General features: G+C 41.7%; 1 long non-coding RNA gene across 1 annotated transcript; it reads left to right on the forward strand.

The window, feature by feature from the left end:
- Positions 1 to 422: 422 nt before the first annotated feature.
- LOC138916995 (uncharacterized) lies at positions 423 to 21,991 on the forward strand. The gene is made up of 3 exons (XR_011424296.1): positions 423 to 655; positions 7,663 to 7,808; positions 21,485 to 21,991. It is a non-coding gene; the product is annotated as an uncharacterized lncRNA (long non-coding RNA).
- The last annotated feature ends 758 nt before the right edge of the window (positions 21,992 to 22,749 follow it).

Consider the following 22,749-nt stretch of genomic DNA (forward strand, 5'->3'; position numbering starts at 1 on the left):
GCAAAAACTGTGTCAGTTTTGTTACCATTGTCTACCCAGAGCCTAGCACAAGCCCTGGAATAACTATGGTGTCACACAGAACAACTAGCTAATACTCGTTAAAGCAAAGACTCCAACGAATGATAATTCTTTTTGATTCTTTAGGGAATTGTTGGAATGTTTTACATTGTAAGTATCTTACCAGAATCTATTGCATTCTGTACAAGTTCAAAGACAGGGAAAGAGGGTGGAGCTAAAATACCCAAGGAACATGTGTGTTCTTCTTTAAATATTAAGAGTCATGTGTGGCTGAGGAGTGGAATGGCCCTGCCTGGCCCCAAGTTTCTCTGAGGGGACAATGAGCTGCCACATAAGAGTGAGGCCCCCATTGTGATGCTGTGGTGCACAGGCAGCCCCAGAGCTGTCTGAGTGTCTGCATCCCTGCCTGTGTTCATCTTTTACCTCTGTCATCCATTTCCCACTGGCAAGGCTTTCTCTGTCTGGCTCAGGGATGGAATATGAATCAGCCCGTCTCTGGTAACCAGAATTAATCATTTCTCCTTCAAATTGATTATATATCCCCAGAGCACTGAGTTGGGCCAGAAGTTCTGAAATCTGTTTTCTAAAAAGATTTTCCAACTTGGCAAAAATTTTTCTGCCCGTGAAGGGAGAAGAGGTGAGTAAAGGGGGAGATTGTTAAAGCTTTGAAATAAGGGAAATTATTGTTGAGATGAGATCTGACTGCTAACCAATAGGATGACGGCCAGGCAGTAATGGGAGGGGTGGGGAGATCAGTCTGGATTGGGGATCATGAATTTGCAGTGGCATCTGTCTTGAGTGGGAGGGGTCTACGTTTCTCTAGAAGGGCTCAGTCACCTAAGAATCAGAACATGGAACCAGAGGTGGGTTTTTTCAGGTGGGGTGCAATGGACTGGGAAGCGAGGGATTTGAATCTGTCAAGGGGGGGAACTAAAGAAAGTAAGAGTATCAGAAGGAGAAATGGCGGAGTCGGGGACTGGAAGTCTCCATAGATCCAAGGAAAGGGTACGGTGGGATAAGGAAGGAGGAAACTCAAAAGAAACAAGGTTATAGTGTAGAGCGTTAGAGTTTAAGACTTCAGAAGTGAAAGGTGTCAGAGTGAAAAGGAGAAAAGATCTTTTAGTGGGTGGCTGACATGAAGTGGAGGTGGAAGCCACTGAAATGGAAGAGGTCAAAGAACTGGGAAGTGAGGGCAGCAGTGAACTTGTCTCGTTCTTCCATATCTAAGTCTTCCAGCCATTCCAGGCAGGCTTTGAGCCCATCTTTCAATGGAAACTGCTCTTGTCAAGGTCAACAATAACTGTCTGTTGCCAAATGTCCAGTCCTCATCATACTCCACCTGTTGTCAACCTCTGACAAATTGACCACTTCTTCTTTCTTGAAATGCTTCCTTACTCGGTGCTCAGATACCACAAGCTCTTTGTGTCCATCTCTCCTGGCCACCCCACCCAGCCACTGCTTGTCTCCTTTGCTGGCTCCTCTTTCTGACCTCTTAATGTTGACTACCTGGACTCTATCCTCAGACCTCTTCTCTACACTCTTGCTCTAGACAATCACTTCCAGTACCGTGGTTTAAAGTCTACCTATACCCTGATGTCTTCCAATTAACATCCCTGGTCTCTACCTTACTCCTGAACTCCAGGCACCTGGATCCAAACATTTTCTTGATATTTACCCTTAGGTGCCTAACTGGCACCTCAACTTGATGCTTGTCAAAAATAGAAGTCATGTTTTCCCCTGCCTGAACTTCCACCCCTCCTGGTCCTCATCTTAGGAATTGGCAACTCCATCTTTCCAGTTCCTCAGATTTGGTGCGAGATGCTTAGCCACTTTGTGTTTCCATTTTCTGATCTGCAAAACAGAATGAACGGCAATACTTACTATATGGGGCTCCTAGAAGGACTAATTAAATTATTGCATTTAAAGCACTTAACATTGTATCCCAACTCATAGAAAAAGCTCAATAGTTGTTATCTATTATTACTATTAATATGTATACACAAAATTCTGACTCTGCATTGCCTGTAGCTAACTGCTAATGAGCTCCTGATAATGTAACTGGCTTCAAATGGAGTTGTTCTTGCTTAAAAACCATTAAGTCTGGCTTAATAAGAAAGAATTCAAGATCAGTGTAGGCATGTAGTAGAGGTAAGAAATTCCTTGTTGCTGTTTTTAATTTTGTTTTGGTAGCCAAAACATCTGGATAAAAGTGAGCATTATATCTGGAAAAAAAATGACCATTTCTACGATCAGACATTCTGAGCACATGAGGCCGAATTTCTGGTTTTTGGCAACCTTGGGAAAGCCCATTCCCCAGGCAGTCTCTGCATTGCCAGGGCCCCAGCAAAGCTTTGTGGCTGAAAGCCCAGGCTATAGGGTGAGAACGGATGGTGGGGAGAGAGCCCTGGCAAAGCTTTGTTCCAGGGTCTGGAATTTACACAAATCCTGCTTTCAATTATCCAAATATTTTTCTGGCTAACAGATGTTTAACATCACATAGCTGTAATATGACAATAATCAGCAAAATTTTCCATGCAGCCAAGAGGGAAGTGAAGAAGAACCATTCACCTCTCCTGGAGTGTGGCTACAAAAGTTTTGCTCCTAGGATCTGACATCTTCTTTTGCCCCTTCTTGAAACCCTTGGGCCTATTCTTCTTCTGCGGGAGGAGATGCTCCTAATGGTTCCTCTTTTACTTTTTCCATCTTGGTCACTCTTGTCCTATTGTACACAGATCTGGAGTTGAGAAGTAGTTTGCTTATTGCTGTGCTCAGATAATACACTTCTTTATGTGGGGAGGCATCCTCTTCCACCCAGACACAGTAGGGGTTGGAGTGGACACCCTTAAAGGAGTAAGGAGAACTGGAGCCGCCCTCCTGGGCAATCCAACCAGTTGCTTCATCCCTAGGGGCCAATGGGTTCAGGGAATGCCCAGCCAGATTCTCCTTCCCTCCAGGATGATATTTATAGCAACTCTGAAGAGTAAAGCTTTAAATTTTAAAAAAGAAACCAATAAACCAAGGCTGCTAAATTTAAACTATTCAGAGGTAATCAAATATAGAATCTTGAGACAGAATAAGAACAAATAAATGAAGAGATAAACCTCCCTGGAGACTCTGTGGTTGGTTTCTCCGAGTGTCATAAACGATGGTTTTGATAATCCTGAGTATTCTTGCCCCTAAATCTCTCATCATCTAAGGGGAAGGGGCACATGGAGGGCTGGAGAAAGGGAAGAGGAAGGAGTCTGTGTCCATGCACGTGCCTACACATGCCCGCCATGAAATGAACCAAGCGTGCAGGTATTTTGTGCATAGCACCCCTGAGAATGTACTGATTTCATCCTCAACTTACCATTAAACCTATAATTAAATACTTGGTAATTATGCCCAAAGCCTGACAGAGGACTAGGGTTTTGGTTCCTCTATTTTCCATTAATCCAGCCAAGACTTCGAGAAGTAGATGGGAGAGAGGGGGTGTCTACGCTAAAACCTGTGACAAGTCCTGCCACTGGATCCTGCTGGTCAGCAAAAGATAGGAAGACTCTGTAAGAAAAATTAAAGAGAGTAAAAAAGAAAGAACAGAGAGATAAGGAAGAAAGGAAAAAGAAGAGAAGGAATATCGTACTCCAAAAGAACAAAAGGAGTACACGGTAGACGAGCGCCTTCTGTGCCCAGTCAGGGAAAGGTTTGAGAAACGGGAGTGAGCCTGAACGTTCAAAAGACACTTACCTCCTTTCAAACTGATCCTCTTGAAGGGAAGTTGCTGCATCCTTTTCTCGGAAATATTTTGACAGTTTGTATCATGAGCCTAAAAAATGTCCGTTTAATTTGAACAGTCATTCTTTTACTAGGAACCAAGTTTAATTATCTGAAATATGAAATCATTTTTCACGCAAAGATGGGCATCTCAACCGTGGTTCTCAACCCTCTTTGTACTTTAGAATCACCTGCGAAGTTTAAAAATAACACTGGTGCCTGGGCCTCAGCTTGAACCCTGAGTGGAGCCAAGCTGGTGGTGGTTGCTGTTGTGGTTGTGGTTGTTTTTTGTTTGTTTTCAAGCTCCCTGTGTGATTTCAGTGCACAGTCAGATTGGCTGCCCACTGATGGAGATCTTTGCTTGACTGAAGCCCTCGCACTTCAGGACTAACTCAGATTTCATTCCCTTTGAAATGCTGCCTCGTCCCTCTATCCAATCCCATACCCCACCCAGATACTCTCTAGACCATCCTGTTTCATTTCCTTCAAGATTTACCATCTATATCTGTCTCTCTGTCTTCCTTTCCCCTAAGAGGATCTTATATCCTTATTTCTCTTTGGTTTCTAATTCTGAGGAGCCCTGCTTATTGTAGGGTGTAGGTGGTTGGGGGGCAGGCAACGGGGGTGATGGGTAATTGGTTGCTAGTTATTAAAACTCTAATCTGGAGAGGCCATAAAGAAAGTTCTGGTGGCTTTTCTAGCTTCCTCCATTCTCTCCAGCAGCAGTCAGGGACTCCTCCTCTCCAGTCCTGTGGTGTTTCCATGACTCCCCAGGCAGCCTCTTCAGCCCCTCGGGTCACTGCTCACCAATTTAGCGGATGTTATGAGAACTCCCCAGGCTTTGTTGATTTACAATCCATCTTCTTTCTTGGGTTGGAAGCCACCCTGAAACATGGTCACCAGAATCTTCCATCGGCTACCACTTTTCACAGTGTAAGCCAGGAAGTTGTGCCCCTCCTTATTTCTGGGGAATTTTGGGGCTGCTTTTCCCCTTTCAATTGTTTCTACTCTCCTTGGTTCATTTTGTTAGCTTGGAGAAGAAGAATCACCGAGCCCGCTTGACTCCATCATCTTTAGCAGGAAGTTGGCAAAAAGTTTTTAGTAATGTAGTAAAATGCTAATATTATGGTATTCCATTTAAAAAAAACAGGCACTAATATGTATATGTAGTATGATCGTGACAATTTTTTAATATAAAAAAGACGAGCAGAAATATAACAAAATTATAACACCAATGGAATTTTTATGGAGGGATTATGAAAGAGGTTAATATAAAACTTTTCAGTACTTCTCAAGTTTTCCACAACATTCTTAGTTTGCTTTATAGTGATAAAAAGTACAGGAAAAAACCCAGAAGCATAAAGTAGTCTTATTTGGAAACTGAACCCTTTGTCTCATAAATTCTGTTATTGCTCAGATAGTTAACTGTCCTCTTTCAGAAACGTCTAGATTCTGTGGTCTCTTCTTAAGACTATTGAAATTGGAGGCTCATCTTCATCCAAAGCCTTGGGCCAGGTTTGGTGAATTGGTGAATGATCAGGCTGGGAAATCACAGTTAACTCCACTGGTGGTTAAAGAGTGTGGCTGAGCTGTTGGCTTTGAGGTCCCCTCCTGGGGAAGAGCTCTAAGATGCTTTGCACGCTGACAACAGCTAAAGTTTCTCAAGTGCATACCCTGTGCTGGGCACCATCCCAAGCACTTTACACATTCAAGTGTACTTAATACACAGGACAACCCCATACATTTGGAACTATTTCAATCCCAATTTAGTAGATGAGAAAACTGAGGGTAAGTAGCTTGCTTAAGATCTTAGAGCAAGTGGCAGAGCTTGAATCTAAACACCTGAGCCCACACTCTCAACCACTGTTCTGTCCTAACTCTTGAAGCAAGATGGTAGCATCACGGGAAAGATTCAAAGTGATGTCCTAAGGAGATACCTTGAAGAGGGCAACAGAAACTCATATGGGTGTGACAGACCTGATATTACGGTTCCAAGCTGACTGATTAACTGCAGAGTGGTGAGGTATGAGTGAGTGGGGGAACGGGGTGGTGGAGTGTTACCCATACTGGGTACTCATCTGTCCCCAAGCACATGGACGCCTGACTATTGCCAGTGCCTGGCAAGGCCAATCCCTACACTTAAGTCACTTCAGTACTAACATCCACATATTCATAAAGACCTTCACCTGCCATTCTGCCTTGAGAGGGAAGATGGTCAAACAGGGCAGTGCTTGGGTCACGGTGTCATTTGTTCCCTCAAGACTCACTATCTCACAAGTGTGTACCAGCACGCATGCCCATTTGCCCGGGTGCTAACAAGCCAATGGGCACTTAGTACCTGGGATATTTTGGAGACAAGGATGGGGCTCCGGTGCTTCCCCTAAGGACTGCTGTATGTGGAATGGTTCTTACTTCTCTCACATTCCTCCCTTCCTCTCTCAGTCCCTATCTTCTCCCCTCTTCCCCTTATCCTCTCTGGCATTCCTCCTTCCTTCCTCTCTCTTTGATCACTCTCTTTTGAACTGTGGTTTCTAATTGTTTGAGAGGTCCCAGATGCCTTTGAGATTCTATGAAAGCTATCAACCTTCTCACCTCCAAATACACAAAGACACACAAACACACACACATATGTGAATTAGTGTGTGTATGTGTGTGAAGCTTTTTCATGGACCTGCCATAAGCCTCTTGATGCCTTCAGAGACCTCTGATCTATATGCGAGTGTCTTCCTTTCTCCTTTCCACTCCGCTGCAGACAAGAGCATGGACTTCACTTCTAATGTCCTCTAGTAGACTAGAGAGTGGGCATGCTTGGTCCCACCCTTCCTCTCCCCTCAGGCCTTTCTCATGGCCAATAATTGAAAGCATGGACCTGTAAGCAAGTCTTATGGGTAAAAATTCTGTTTCTTTCCTTTAGTTATGTGCCTTTGAGCAAACTTCTTCACCAACAAATTGAGAATAACTCTACCTTCCTTATAGGGATTTATTATGATTACTTACATTAATAAATATAACAGCCTTTAGGACAATGCCTGGCAGGGAGTAAATGATATCAGTATTTGCCATTTTTGTTATTTGAGTGCTCAGTGAAAGAGAGAAGAGAATGAACTTTTGTTTCCAGAGTTCATTGTAGCTTCTTCCTCTCCCTCCATACTTCGGTTTAGGGGCGGGGTGAGTGGGGTGTGTTGTAGAACCTAGTAAGAACAACCTTAAATAACTGAAACATCCAGAAAACATTTAAGCCCTCTGGGAATAACTAAGATACACTTATTACCATCAAGGAGGTTAAATTTAGCCCCAGAAATAAAACAACTGAAACAACTATAATGCAAGGCAGAATCTGAAAAATGGTTCAGGAGAGGAACAAATCCAGGGCTAAGACAGAGATTCTGTCCAGCTTTGGGTGTGGGGGATTTTGGGAGGATGGACATGAAGCCAGGCCGTGAAGAATGTGGTGGGCAGGCTGGTGTGGACAGCCTGGGATTGTGTGGCAGGAGTGGTGTGGAGAGGTGCTAAGGCCGCCAGTGTTGGAGATGCCTGGGAAACAGGGGAGTCTAGAGAGGATTGTCCTGGGGGGTAATGGGAGAAATGGGGAGAGATCTTTAATGACACATGGATTAGATGTAATTTGGTAGTAAGAGGAGAAATATGCTCAAGCTAGCTCACATAAATGAGGATTTATTTTAAGACATTCTGTTTTCTCACAAAGCTCCTGGAGGTGAAATATAGCTGAGTTACTCAAAGGACTAAAACCAGGAACCAGAAAGAAATACCCATCTGGGTATCTTTTGTGCTCTTTTCTTGTCCATTGACCTATCTCTCTGCTCTTTCATGTTTTTTTCTCCAGAGTCTCTCTCCTACATGTCTCTTCCATTATCTCTGCTTGCTCTCCAGCATTCAGGATCTCAAAATGGTGGCTGCTAAATCCTCAACCACGTGATCTCTGGGGTCCATGTATCCACAGACCAACTCCATCTCAGCAGGATCACTGTGTGTGGTTGGGCAGTTTGGGCCCAAGAGAGCCCAGTTGGGCCAAGAGGGTAAGTAGTGCCTGAAATCCAGTGTAATTCTCTCACTAATATTTCATTGGCTAAAGCAAGGCCCATGAACACATTTCAAAGGATATGGGCATGTGTGTTCCTGCCATGGGTTCAGGAGGGAAAACCTGAATATTTGGGAACAGATCTAAAGTTTATCACATGGTAAAAACAATTTTAACCCTACAAAGTGGCATTCAATGAGAATAATTTTCCACACCGGCATGTTCCTTTCAACTGTTGCATAATATTCCATCTCATTCCTTTTAACTACTGCACATCTTCTTCCTATTAAGATAAACTGCATAATATTCCATTGTATGGCTATATCTTTATTTGTTTATGATTTCCTTTTTAGGGAGATTTGGGTTGTTTTCAGTCTTTCTTTCTAGTATAAAGAATGAAGGAACAAATTTCTTTGCATATATATATATTTTACATTTGAGAGTATATCTCTAGGATATGTAGAGAACCAAAAAAGATCAGCCCCCATTGTTACAACAAGATAAACATGAATCACTTTTTGTGAACTCATCAGAGAATTGAGGTCACAGGACAAACCACATCCTGAAGAGATACTGGTGCCTGCAGGGAAACACAGGACCTGGGCATTGCTTAGCTGGTGACAGAAGCCACTGGGTACCATATAAGCTGGTAGAAACATTAAACTAGAAATTTTAGTGATTTGCTGGGTGCTAGATATGGACCAGTCTGAGAGTGTGAAGCTCCCGAGGACTGTAGACAGGCAGGAGATTCCCACCCTTTTTCAGGCTTTTTCTCCAGGAAACACCCCCCCCCCCCCCCACCCATACACTCACAGGAAAGATGGGGAAAATCCAGAGACATTGGCTGGGGGAGGGGAATGGCAGCCACTGCTGAAACTTCACAGAGACTTTTATTTTTTACAGAACAAAGGGTTTAATTTGCAGTGGAATGTATATTGCCAGAGGCCACTTCCCTGAGCCCCGCCCCTGTGTATCACCTGGGGCAGGGCGGGGTGGGGGTTGGGGGGTTGGAGCAGTAATCTTTTTTGCAGCAAGGCTCTCCTCAAGGACATAGACTGAAGATACTGGGGCTATTCACTGCTGTTAGGGAAAGGAATAGAAGTGGAGGGATAGGGGAATTGAACAGAAACAATTACCAAGGCTACATCCCAGACACAGGCTTACTGCATACTCCAAACACTGAGACCTAATTAGAAAATTAGAGAATGCTCCCTATCTGCCACACCCCACCATCAATCTAGCGAGCCTACAGGAATAGTAATAGTAAGTAAATAATGGTAAGAATACAGATGGGCGAGCTCAAGGGGCAGAAAAACAAGGATCAAGAGAAAATCTTGCAATCAACTGCAGAGGGAAAAAAACCACCTTACCTACAGAGAAACGAAGATAAGAATACAGGAGATTTCTCATCAGAAATCATGCAAGCAAGAATACAATGGAGTAACACCTTTAAAATGTTGAAAGAAAAAGTCCTGCCGATCTAGAATTATATATCTAGAAAATATGCTTCAAGAGTGAAGGAGAAATGAAGACTTTCTCAAACAAAAACTGAGAGAATTCATTGCTTGCAGACCACTATACAAAACGTGTTAGAAGAGGTTCTTCATGGGCCAGCCCAGTGGTGTAGTGGTTAAGTTTGCATGCTCCACTTCATTGGCCCAGGGTTCATGGGTTCAGATCCTGGGTGCAGACCTAGTACCTCTCATCAAGCCATGCTGTGGCAGCATTCCACATAAAATAGAGGAAGACTGGCACAGATGTTAGCTCAGTGACAATCTTCCTGGAGCAAAAAGAGGAAGATTGGCAACAGATGTTAGCTTGGGGCCAATCTTCCTCACAGAAAAAAAATGAAGTTCTTCAGACAGAAGGAATATTATTGAGGTAAGAAACTTAGATCTACACAAAGAAATGAAGAGTATTGGAAATGGGACAAAAAAGGTAACATATAATATTTTTCTTATTTTTAGTTGCTCTAAAAAATAACTATAAAACAATAACAGTAATGATGTAAAGTCATGCATTGTTTAATGATGTGGATACCTTTGAAAGATGCATCATTAGGCGATCTCATCATTGTGTGAACATCATAGTGTACTTACACAAACCTAGTAGATATAGCCTACTACATGCCTAGGCTGTGTGGTACTAATCCTATGAGACAACCATCATATATGCAGTTAGCCATTGACCAAAATATCATTCTTCAGTGCATGACTGTATTGGTGTTTACATCATATGTAAATGTGAAACCTATGATCACAGTAAAGCAAGGGATGGGAGGAAGAAACTAGGAGTATTCTGCCGTAAGGTCCTATCTCTGGACATGAAGTGATATAATATTATGATAAAATTTTGTTATGATAAAAGATAAGCTCAGATTATTTAAAAATGTATATTGTAAACCTTAGGGAAACTACTATAAAAGTTAAGAAGAAGTGTACATAATAAGTTAATAGAGAAGATAAAATGAAATCATAAAATTGCTCACGTAAAACCAGAGATGACAACAAAAGAGGAAACAAGAAACAAAAAACAAGCACAAGAAAAAGAAAACAACTAGCAAAAATAATAGATTTTAGTCTAAATATGTCAATAATCACTTTAAATGTGAATGGTCTAAACACATCAGTTAAAAGATAGACATTGTCAGGTTGGATTTAAAAAATCAGGCCTCAGGGTCCAGCGTCATGGCCAAGTGGTTAAGTTCGTGTGCTCTGCTTCAGTGGCCCGAGGTTTGCCAATTTGGATCCTGGATGCAGACTTGCACACCGCTCATCAAGCCATGCTGTAGTGGCATCCCACATGGAAGAACTAAAATGACTTACAACTAGGATATGCAACTATGTACTTGGGCTTTGGGGAGAAAAAAAAGAGAGGAAGATTGGCAACAGATGTTAGCTCAGGACCAATCTTCCTCATCAAAAAAAAAGCATTACAAAAATCAGGCCTCAGCTATATTCTGTCTATAATAAACCTGGTTTAGATATAAAGATATAAATAGGTTAGAAGAAAAGGGATAGAGAAAAATGTACAATGAAAATATTAGCCAAAAGAAAGCAGAAGCAGTTAAATAATTTTGGATAAAGTAGACTTTAGAATAAAGAGGGATATTATATAATAAAGAAAAAATCAGTTCACCAAGAAGGCATAATGTTCTTAAACCTGTGTGAACTTAACAGAGATTAAAAACACATAAAAAATTGATAGATGTGAAAGAAGTAGCAAATCTACAATTATAGTCGGAGACTTCAAAATGCCTCTCTCAATAAATGATAGAAGAAGTAGGCAGAAAATAGATGACCTGAAGAACACTATCAACCAACTAGACCTAATTGACATTCATAGAACACTTTATTGAACCACAGTAGGATATACATTCATCTCAAGTGTACACGGAACATTCATCAAGATAAACGATATTCTAGGCATAAAACAAACCTGAATAAACTTAAAAGAATAGAAATCATACAGTGCGCATTCTTGGATCATATCAAAATTAAATTGGAAATCAATAACAGATATCAGGAAAAGCCCAAATATTTGGAAATTCAATAACACACTTCTAAATATTAGTAAGTCAAAGAGGACATCTCAAGGAAAATTAAAACGTATTTTGAAGTAAATGAAAATGAAAATACAACATATCAAAATTTGTGGGATGCAGCAAAAGCAGTGCTTAGAGGGAAATGAATAGCACTGAATGCTTACATTAGAAGACAAGAAAAATCACAAACAAATTACCTAAATTTCCACCTCAAGAACTGCTGTAGATTGAATGTGTCCCCCTCCTCAAATTCTGAAGTTGAAATCTAATCCCCAGTGATGTTATTAGGAAGTAAGGCCTTAGGGAGGTGATTAGGTCATGAGGGCAGAGCCCTCATGAATGGGACTAGTACCCTTATAAAAGAGACCCCACAGATCTCCCACAAGCCTTCCACTATGAACCAGGAAATGGGCCCACCTCACTAGACACTGAATCTGCCTGCATCTTGATCTTGGACTTTCCAGCCTCCAGGACTGTGAGAAATAAATGTTTGTTGTCTAAGCCACTCAGTCTGTAGTATTTTTGTTATAGCAGCCTGAATGGATTAAGAGAGGAACCCAATTAAAGGAAAGCAAATTAAACCTAAAGCAAGAAGCAGGAAGGAAAAAATAAAAATTAGAGCAGAAATGAATGAAATTAAAAGCAGGAAAACAATAGAGAAGGTAACAAAAGCCTAAGCTGGTTCTTTGAAAGTGTATCTCTAGAATGAATTCCTAGGAGTGAATGTGATGGTACAAAGGGCATGTGAATTTTGAATCTGGAAAGATATCACCATACTACAAAAGCAGCATCAAGTTATACTCCCACCACAGTGTGTAAAAATCTGTTTCTATTTATTCTAACTGTACATGATCACATTTTTATCCTTTTCCAAACTGATAGGTAGAAAATGGTGTCTTTTCTTTAAAAGTTTTGCTTTCCTTATCATGTGTTCTTAAGTTAATTGTGTATCTTTATCTGCGAACTATTTTTTCAGGTCCTTTACCCACCTACTTTTCTGTTGATTGGTTGATATTTTTCTTATTGATTTAAAAGTGGTGTTTATAGTTTAAAGAACTAATCACTTCTCACATATGAGTAATTTCCCCCACTTTGTCCCCTGTATTTTGACTTTGTTTGTTGCATTTGCTGCCATCAAATTCATTAATCTCTTCTACGGCTTCTGGTTTTTGTGAGTTGCTCAGAAGTCTTGCCTATTCCAAGATTATTAGAAGAAATCTCATATTTTCTTCCAATTCTTTTATTGTTTCACTTTTTTACTTCTAAATATTTGATCCATCTGTAATTCATTTAGGTATAAGGAGTGATGTAAGCCATCGAAGTTTAAAGTTTATTATCAGACATTTAAAGCAGTTTGTTGCCTTCATTTTCCCTACAGCTTGTATTTTTTTCACAAGTAATTCATGTTCATTGAGAAAAATCTGAAAACAGATAAAAAGAACAAAAAATTATGTACAATTCCATCACCCAGAGATATCCAGTATTATTTTATTATATAATATTTCTCTATAAAAAATATGTAAATATAACTTTTTTAAAAAAAAAATCAAAAACAAAAGAGTGACGTCAGCATCATAGTGGAGTGAATTTGCCCAGGATTCTATCCCCTCCAACCTACAACAAAAAGGGGCAACCATACTCCAACAGAAGATATCCTAACAACACAAAAACCTAGGAGAGGCATGCAGCCACACAATGGAGGGCGGAGAGGCTGGAGCCCCCTCAGAGGAGCTGGAATGGGGTAAGAGAGAACTTCACTCCCTCCCCTAAAGGAGTCTGAAGGAGGATCCATGGGGGAAGGAATGGGGGAGGGATCGCTCCTTTGCAGGATCAGCAAGGACTCCCTAGGGTCCTTGCAGCCTAGAGGGAAGCCCTCTAACAGGGCAAAAGCTTTCGTGGGGGGTGGGGGGGGGTTGGTGACCTCATCAAGCGAACATCCCAGGAGACCAGATAGTGAGAGCTGATCAAGAAAGCCCAGAGTGCAAGCAGGAGAAAGTGCCCCTCCCCCCACCCGCCGTGTGCTGTGCTGCTCCACTACCTAGGCTCTCGGGCTGAAGGTGGAGGGCTCAGAATATGCAGCTCTCGACCCCCACCCAGTGGTGAGAGGTGGTAACTGCAACTGAATAATATCAGAATGTGTAAGACCCAACCATCCAACATCAGACACTACATCAAATCTCCAGACCAGAGAGAAAATGACAAGCCCCAAGAACTCAGTCCTGAAGACACGGAAATATGTAACCTAAATGACAATGAATTCAAAATAGCTATCATCAAAAAACGCGAGGTAAAAGAGAAAGTAGAGAAACAATTCAATGAGTTCAGGAGCTACTTCACAAAAGAGATTGAAACTATAAAGAAGAACCAATCAGAAATATTAGAGATAAAAGACACAGTGGAGGAGATAAAACAAAATATGGAGTCCCTGAATGCTTGAGTAGACATCATAGAGGAGTGTATCAGCATAATTGAAGCTGGACATGTTGAAATGCTCCAGGCAGAGGAGGAGAGAAAACTAAGACTAAAAATAAATGAAGAAAGTCTCCAAGAAACATCTGACTCAATGAGGGAATACAACATAAGAATTATAGGTATTCAAGAAGGAGAAGAGAAGGAGAATGGAACAGAAAGCACGTTCAAAGAAATAATAGCAGAGAACTTCCAAAACTTAGAGAAAGAGAGGGGAATCTGTGTGGAAGAGGCTTCCATATCTCCTAGATTTGTCAACGCAAAAAGACCTACTGCAAGGCAGATAGTAGAAAAAAACTGGCAAAAATGAATGACAAAGAAAGAATACTCAGGGCAGCAAGGCAGAAGAAAATAACTTACAAAGGAACCACTATCAGGCTTTCAGTGGATTTCTCTGCAGAAACCTTACAAGCTAGGAGAATGGAAGGACATACTCAAATCTTTAAAAGGCAAAAATCTTCAGCCAAGTATAGTCTATCCAGCAAAAATATCCTTCAGATATGAGGGAGAAATTAAAACTTTCCAAGACAAACAAAGGCTAAGGGACTTTGCAGCCATGAGACCCTCCCTACAAGAAGTCCTCAAGAAGGCCCTCATACCTGAAAAAAAAAAAAGGGAGAAAGGGGACACAAAACACAGAGTAAGGAGATAAATAGGCGGACAGAACCAGAATAAGATAGCAAATATTTAACTATAGCATTAAGCTAGAGGGAAGGAAAACACCAAAAACAAAGGTAATCCTGTCATTTTAACCACAAACTCACAATACAAGATGGAATAAGATATGAGAAAAACAACTTAGGAGGGGAAGAGGAAAGGGACTGAATCAGTTTAGACTAAGGAAATAAGAGGCTACCAGAAAATGGACTATCTTATACATGAGATTCTGAATACAAACCTCAGGGTAACCACTAAACAAAAAAGCAGAACAGAGACACAAAGAATAAATAAGGAGAAAACAAAGAAACACATCATAAAAGGCTACATAATTCAATGGGTAGACCAAAACACACAGGACGAGAAACAAAGGAAATGGAGGAAAACCAGAAAACGAGTGATAGAATGACAGCATTAAGCCCTCATACATCAATAATCATCCTAAATGTAAATGGATTGAATTCTTCATTAAAAAGACACAGAGGGGCTGGCCTGGTGATGCAGCAGTCAAGTGCACACATTCTACTTTGGCAGCCTGGGGTTTGCCGGTTTGGATCCTGGGTGTGGACATGGCACCACTTGGCAAGCCATGCTGTAGTAATCATCCCACATATATAGTAGAGGAAAATGGGCATGCATGTTAGCTCAGGGCCAGTCTTCCTCAGCAAAAAGAGGAGGATTGGTGGCAGATGTTAGCTCAGGGCTAATGTTCCTCTAAAAAATAAAAAAAAGACAGAGTGGTGAGAAGGATTAAAGAACAAGATCCAACAAGATGCTACCTCCAGGAAACACATCTTAGCTCCAATGACAAACACAGGCTCAGAGTGAAGGGATGGAAGACGGTACTCCAAGCTAATGGCAAACAAAAGAAAGCAGGTGTCAAAATACTTGTATCAGACAAAGTAGACTTCAAGATAAGACAAGTAAAGAGAGACAAAGAGGGGCAGTATATAATGATCAAAGGGACACCTATCAAGAAGAAATAATGCTTATAAATATCTATGCAGCCAACACAGGAGCACCAAAGCTCAATTAATAGTTGCTTTATGAACTTTGGTTAGCAACTATTAATAATAGCAACTATTAATAAACCTAAAAGAAGATATTAATAATAATGCAATAATAGTGGGGGACCTCAACACTCCACTCACATCAATGGATAGATCATCTAGACAGAAAATCAACAAGGAAACAGTGGAATTAAATAAAAAGCTAAACCAGTTGGGCTTAATAGACATATATAGAACACTCCATCCAAAAATAGCAGAATACACATTCTTCTCAAGTGCGCACAGAACATTTTCAAGGATAGGCCATGTGTTGGGAAACAAGGAAAGCCTCAATAAATTTAAGAAAATTGAAATAATAACAAGCATCTTTTCCAATCACAATGCTATAAAGCTAGAAATTAATTACAAGAAAAACATCTGAGAAAGGGACAAAGATGTGGAGACTAAACAACATGCTACTGAACAAGCAATGGATCATTGGTGAAATTAAAGGAGAAATCAAAAAATATCTGGAGACAAATGAAAATGATAACCATACCATACCAACTCACATGGGATGCAGCAAAAGCCGTATTAAGAGGGAAATTCATCACAATACAGGCAGACCTTAACAAACAAGAAAAATCCCAAATAAGCAATCTCAAATTATACCTAACTGAATTAGAAAAAGAACAAACAAAGCCCAAAGTCAGCAGAAGGAGAGAAATAATAAAAACCAGGGCAGAAATAAATGCTATTGAAAGAAAAATTGCAGTAGAAAGGATCACTGAGACAAAGAGCTGGTTCTTTGAGAAGATAAATAAAATTGACAAACCCCTAGCCAGACTTATAAAGAAAAAAGAGAGAAAGCTCAGATAAACAAAATCCAAAATGAAAGAGGAGAAACAACAACAGACACCACAGAAATACAGCGGATTATAAAAGAATACTACGAAAAACTATATGCCAAAAAAATGGATAATTTAGAGGAAACGGACAAATTCTTAGATTCTTACAACCTCCCAAAGCTGAATCAAGAAGAAACAGACAATCTGATTAGACCAACCACAAGGAAAGAGATTGAAACAGCAATCAAAATCATCCCAAGGAATAAAACCCCAGGATCAGATGGCTTCCCTGGGAAATTCTACCAAACTTTCAGAGAGGATTTAATACCTATCCTTCTCAAACTATTCCAAAAAATTAGGGAAGATGGAACACTTCCTAACACATTCTATGAGGCCAACATCACTCTGATACCAAAGCCTGATAAGAACAGCACAAAAAAGGAAAACTACAGGCCAATATTTTTGATGACATAGATGCAAAAATCCTACACAAAATTTTGGCAACCCGAATTCAGCAATTCATCAAAAGGATCATACATCATGATCAAGTGGAATTCATACCAGGGACACAGAAATGGTTCAATATCCATGACTCAGTCAATGTGATACACCACATCAACAAATTGAGTAATAAAAACCACATGATCATCTCAACAGATGCAGAGAAAGCATTTGACAAGATTCAACAGCCATTTAACAAAATGGGGATAGAAGGAAATTACCTCAACATAAATAAAGGCCTTATATGACAAACCCACAGCCAACATCATACGCAATGGGCAAAAACTGAACGCCATCCCCCTGAGAACAGGAAAAAGACAAGGATGTCCATTATCACCACTCTTATTCAACGTAGTACTGGAGGTTTTGGCCAGAGCAATGAGGCAAAAGAAAGGAATAAAAGGAATCCAAATAGGGAGTGAAGAAGTGAAACTCTCACTGTTTGCAGACGACATGATATTATATATAGAAAACCCCAATGAATCCATCATAAAACTAATAGAAATTATTAACAACTACAGTAAAGTTGCAGGGTACAAAATCAACTTACAAAAATCAGTTGCTTTCCTATACTCCAATAACGAACTTAGAGAAAGAGAACTCAAAAATACAATTCCATTTGCAATCGCAGCTAAAAGAATAAAGTACCTAGGAATAAATTTAACCAAGGAGGTGAAGGACTTATACAATGAAAACTATAAGACATTACTGAAAGAAATTGATAACGACATAAAGAGATGGAAAGAGATTCCATGCACATGGATTGGAAGAATAAACATAGTTAAAAGGTCCATACTACCCAAAGCAATCTACTGATTCACTGCAATCCCAATCAGAATCTCAATGACATTCTTCATGGAAATAGATCAAAGAATCCTAAAATTCATATGGGGCAACCAAAAGCCCCAAATTGCTAAAGCAATCCTGAGAAAAAAGAACAAAGCTGGAGGCATCACAATCCCTGACTTCAAAATGTACTACAAAGCCATAGTGGTCAAAATGGCATGGTATTGGTACAAAAACAGACACACAGATCAGTGGAACAGAACTGAAAGCCCAGAAATAAAATTGCACATCTACAGACAGCTGATCTTTGACAAACATGCCAAGAACGCACAATGGAGAAAGGAGAGTCTCTTAAATAAATCATGTTGGGAAAACTGGACAGACACATGCAAAAGAATGAACATAGACCATTATCTCACACCATGCACAAAAATAAACTCAAAATGGATCAAAGACTTGAAGATGAGTCCTGAGACTACAAAACTCCTGGAAGATAATACAGGTAGTACACTCTTTACATCAAACTAAAAAGGATCTTTTCAAATACCATGTCTTCGCAGACAAGGGAAACAAAAGAAAAAATAAACAAGTGGGAGTTCATCAGACTAAGGAGCTTCTGCAAGGCAAAAGAAACCAGAATCAAAACAAAAAGAACCCACCAACTGGAAGAAATTATTTGCAAATCATACATCTGACAAGGGGTTAATCTCCATAATATATAAGGAACTCACACAACTGAACAATAAAAAACCAAACAACTCGATCAAAAAATGGGCAGAGGAGATGAACAGACATTTTTTCAAAGAAGATATACAGATGGCCAATAAACACATGAAAAGATGTTCAAGATCACTAATCATCAGGGAAACGCAAATCAAAACTACACTAAGATACCACCTTACATCTTAAAATGGTTATAATCATTAAGACTAAAAATAACAAATATTGGAGGGGTTGTGGAGAAAAGGGAACCCTCATACACTGCTGGTGGGAATGCAAACTGGTACAGCCACTATGGAAAACAGTACGGAGATTCCTCAAAAAACTGAAAATAGAAATACCATAAGACCTAGCTATCCCACCACTGGGTATCTACCCAAACAATTTGCAATCAGTAATCTAAAGTAACATATGCACCCCTGTGTTCATGCAGCACTATTCACAATAGCCAAGACATGGAAGCAACCCAAGTGCCCATCGACTAATGACTGGATAAAGAAGATGTGGTATATACATACATATATAAACACAATGGAATACTACTCAGCCAGAAAAAAGACAAATTCATCCCATTTCCAACAACATGGAAGGACCTGGAGGGAATTATGTTAAGCGAAATAAGCCAGACTGAGAAAGACATACACCAGATGATTTCACTCATATGTGGAATATAAACAAACACATGGACAAAGAAAACAATTGAGTGGTTACCAGGGGGGTGGGGGGGTGGGCACAGGGGGTGAAGGGGAGCACTTATGTGGTGACAGACAAGAAATAATGTACAAGTGAAATCTCACATTAATGTAAACTATTATGAGATCAATAATAAAATGAAATGAAAATAAAAAATGAAATTGCAGTATACATCCTGTTTTATCATCTGCATTTTCCAGCTCACAATATATTGTGACTATCTTTCCAGGTGCGTATTTTTAGTTGAGCTCTGGGTGGAAACCATGATCGTTAGGGTTGAGGAGTGAGAGGAAGACGAGGGAGCGGAGGCGTTGGAATAACGCCTCCTCTACAAAGCTCAGCGGTGCCTGGAAGGAGAAATACAGGGCAGTAGCTTGAGAACCCGTTGGATTGAGGACTCATATTTTAAGGATGAACAAAACCATCCTCTTGTGGACCAAGTGTCAATTGGGAAGGTGAGAGGGGACTAATGGGAGGACGTAGGATGGAAGCAGAGGGGAAGGATTCACTTGCCAAGAAATGATTTAAAAAAATGGAGGGGAGGGTGGGTGAAGAGACAGAAAAACTGATGCAGAAGGGATGGAATTTAAAGGATTTTACTGTGTGGTTCCAATCTCCCTGAAGTAGATGAGGTCATTGGCCGAGTGCAGTTGGGACCAGTGTGTGTTCAGGGCCTCCAGGAAGTAGGAACATTTGGACCAGAGGCTCTGGGAAATTCAACAGGGAGCCAACCAGAGCAGCAGTGAGAAGTCAAGTAGGGGAACAGCCACATGTCTCTCCCCAGTGCCACTCAGGACTCTGAGAGTGGGAAAGATGGGAAGGTGGCTTGGGCATGGCCAGGGAGATGGGTGTTTAAGATCTCCTCCAGCCACAGTCGATGTGCGTGCAGCTCCGGCTCGCCCTCTCGCCTTTTCTCCTTTCCCTCTGCTGAAGCTGCGATTTATTCTAATCCTCTCCAGCAGGACACATTGTGTACTGTGGTTCATCATATGCTAATAATGTAATTATGTGGTTATAGGATCAGGTCAGCGGGACACCGGCCAGGATGGGAAATAAATCAAAGCCGGGCGTTTCAGGGAGAAGGGCCAAATGTCTCTGCAGCAAGGCCTCTCTGGGCTCCCAGCCCGGGCGCGAGGCCTCCTCGGCGGCCGGGGAAGGAACGTGCTGCAGCTGCGGGGCCGTGAAATCGATGGGGGCGCCTGCGGGGAAACGGCCAGTCTCCCAGACAGCATCCCCTGGGCCCAGTCACCAACCAGCTTGGAATCAGTCTCTAAATGGCACTTACCAGGTTTCTGGAACTTTCTTCGGTCCAAAGGAGGTCCAGTTCTTTGTCTGGTGTGGTCCTCACGCCCATGTTGAACGAGAGCACAGAAGCACCAAGACGCACATTCACTTGCTAGTTAGGTGCACTAACTAGCTCCTCAGTGCTTGTGAAACTAGACTCTGGTTTTCTGACCCCAGAGGGAAGTGGTTTTCACTCACTCAATGCCTCCTCAAATAGTTGCCCATTCCTATTGTTCCTTTGGAGCCTAGGGCCCAGCGGGGAGGAATGGTGGGTGCTCCTGCCGGGGCAACTGCAGGTCGCTCACATTGGGTGCTCAGACTCCCTGAGAGAGTGCCGTTGATATATTGCATAACTTAACTTTCACAACCACACTTTCAGTAGATATTATTCTTCCAATCTTGTGAGCGAACCGAAGCTTGTAGAGGAAGAATAAGTGGTGATCAGCTACCCACACTGGGGACCGACCTTGCATTTAACCTGTCAGAGGCCGTTTACCATCCTTCCCTAGTTTCCACCGAACCGCAGTGGGCTGAGCAAATCCATCTCCACAGCGCTGGGGAGGGAAGGCTCTGGGAGAACAGGGTGCAGCACTGTGGCGGGAGGATGGCTACTCCTTCTTCCCTCTGCTTCCCACCTCTGACTTGCGCGGATTCAGGGATGCTCTCCCTGCCAACTGTGTGAAAGATTTGCTTATGGGAAAAAAGAGCAGCGCTGTGTCCACAGCTTCCTAAAGGGAGATGCTGGTTTTGAAGGGAAGAGTTCTCTTGGGGATGTCTTAGGACTGCTACAAGACCCTGAAAGTTGCTAGAAGAAACAAAAGGGAAAGAATTCTAAGTATTAAGGAGGAACAGGGAGCAGGCTCGGGGAGGCCCCCAACTGCACCCTCCTGGGGCAGCTGCTAACTCATCGACTGAAGGGCCTCTCTCCTCAGCCCCCAGTGACCCCCAAGAATTCTACTCTGGGGGCAGCCCCAGGACCACTGCTGTGAGCTTCAGGGGGGTGCCAAGGCTTCAGTTTTCAGCCACCAGCTGCTGGCTTGAAAGGGGAAGAAACAGGATGAAAAAGAGGGAGAGAGAAGATGGAGGAAGTCAAGAGGAAGGAGGCAGCTGATGTGTTGCAGAGAGCTGAGTAATATTTATCACACCCTACTGACATGGGCCCCTCACTTTCCTCTCTCTGCAGGCAGAATGGGCTTTCCAAGGCAGGAACTATGAGCAAAGGGTTTGTTTATGGAAATCCAAAAAGACAGTTAAGGAGGCTGGCCAGAGGACCCCTCTCATCTATTTCTGGAAGCTTTACTCCCAGGAGCCCCTTCTCCTTCAAGAACCTCCCAGGACCCAGATTTCCTTAAATATCAAGGAGGTAAAACACATCTTAATCATCTGCAAGATTTGAACTCTTAAAGGCTCACGTCAGTGGTTCTCAGAACGTGGCGCCTGGACTAGTAGCATCGGCAGCATCTGGGCATGCGTCAGAAATGCGGAGGCAGTTAAAGTCAAGATCAGCGGCAAGGGCTGGAAAGCACCTCTCCTGCAGCAGTCATCCTCAGTGTGCCGATGCCCAGGTCAAGCGCCCTTGTCCTGGAGATGCAGGGACAGAACCAACATTTACCGAGCACATCACAAGTGCCAGGCATGGTGGCAAACACCTCATTATGACACCTGTCTGTCACAGATGAAGAAACTGAAGGTGAGAAGTTCAATGACTTGCGCAAGGCTGCACCGCTAGGAGGTAGTGGGGCCCATATCTGAACCAAGGTCTGACTCCCTCTCCTCTGACTCAGTTTCCCCGGAGAAGTCGTTTTGCCTGGGAGATCTACCCAGCTGGAAAACCTAGTCCAGGAGGTTAGCAGGCAGAGGCAGTGCCCTAAAGCCCTTGATTTCCCACTGAGCGCAGCAGCGGTTTTCAAGTCTTTTGGTCTCGGGACCTCTTTGTACTCTGAAAAATTATTGAGGAGCTCAAAAAGATTTTGTTTATGTATGTTATATCCAGTAATATATACCATATTACAAACTAAAGCTGAGAAATTCTTAAAATACTAGTTAATTCATTTTAAACTACAACAATAAACCCATCGCATGTTAACATAATACGCTTTTAAAAAAAGCAACCCAGATTCTCCCCAAAAAATAGAACAAAGATATTATTTTACATTTTTACAAATCTTTTTAGTATCTGGCTTAATAGAAGATGGCCGGATTCTCGGAGCTGCATTTAATTTGTTGTGATGTCCCACGTCACATAGCCTCAGGAAATTCCACCACACGCTTGTGGGAGAACGAGGATGACAAGGCAAATAACATGTTAGTATTCTTGTAAAGTAGTTTTGATCGTGCAGACCCCCCTGGAAAGTTCTCAAGGACCCCAGAGGTCCCTGGACCACATTTTGAGAATTGTTAGACTAGAGTACAGCTGAGGAATCAATTTGAGTGGTTTAGATACTCATT

Source organism: Equus caballus, chromosome 13, assembly GCF_041296265.1.
Source record: "Equus caballus isolate H_3958 breed thoroughbred chromosome 13, TB-T2T, whole genome shotgun sequence".
Classification (NCBI taxonomy): Eukaryota; Metazoa; Chordata; class Mammalia; order Perissodactyla; family Equidae; genus Equus; species Equus caballus.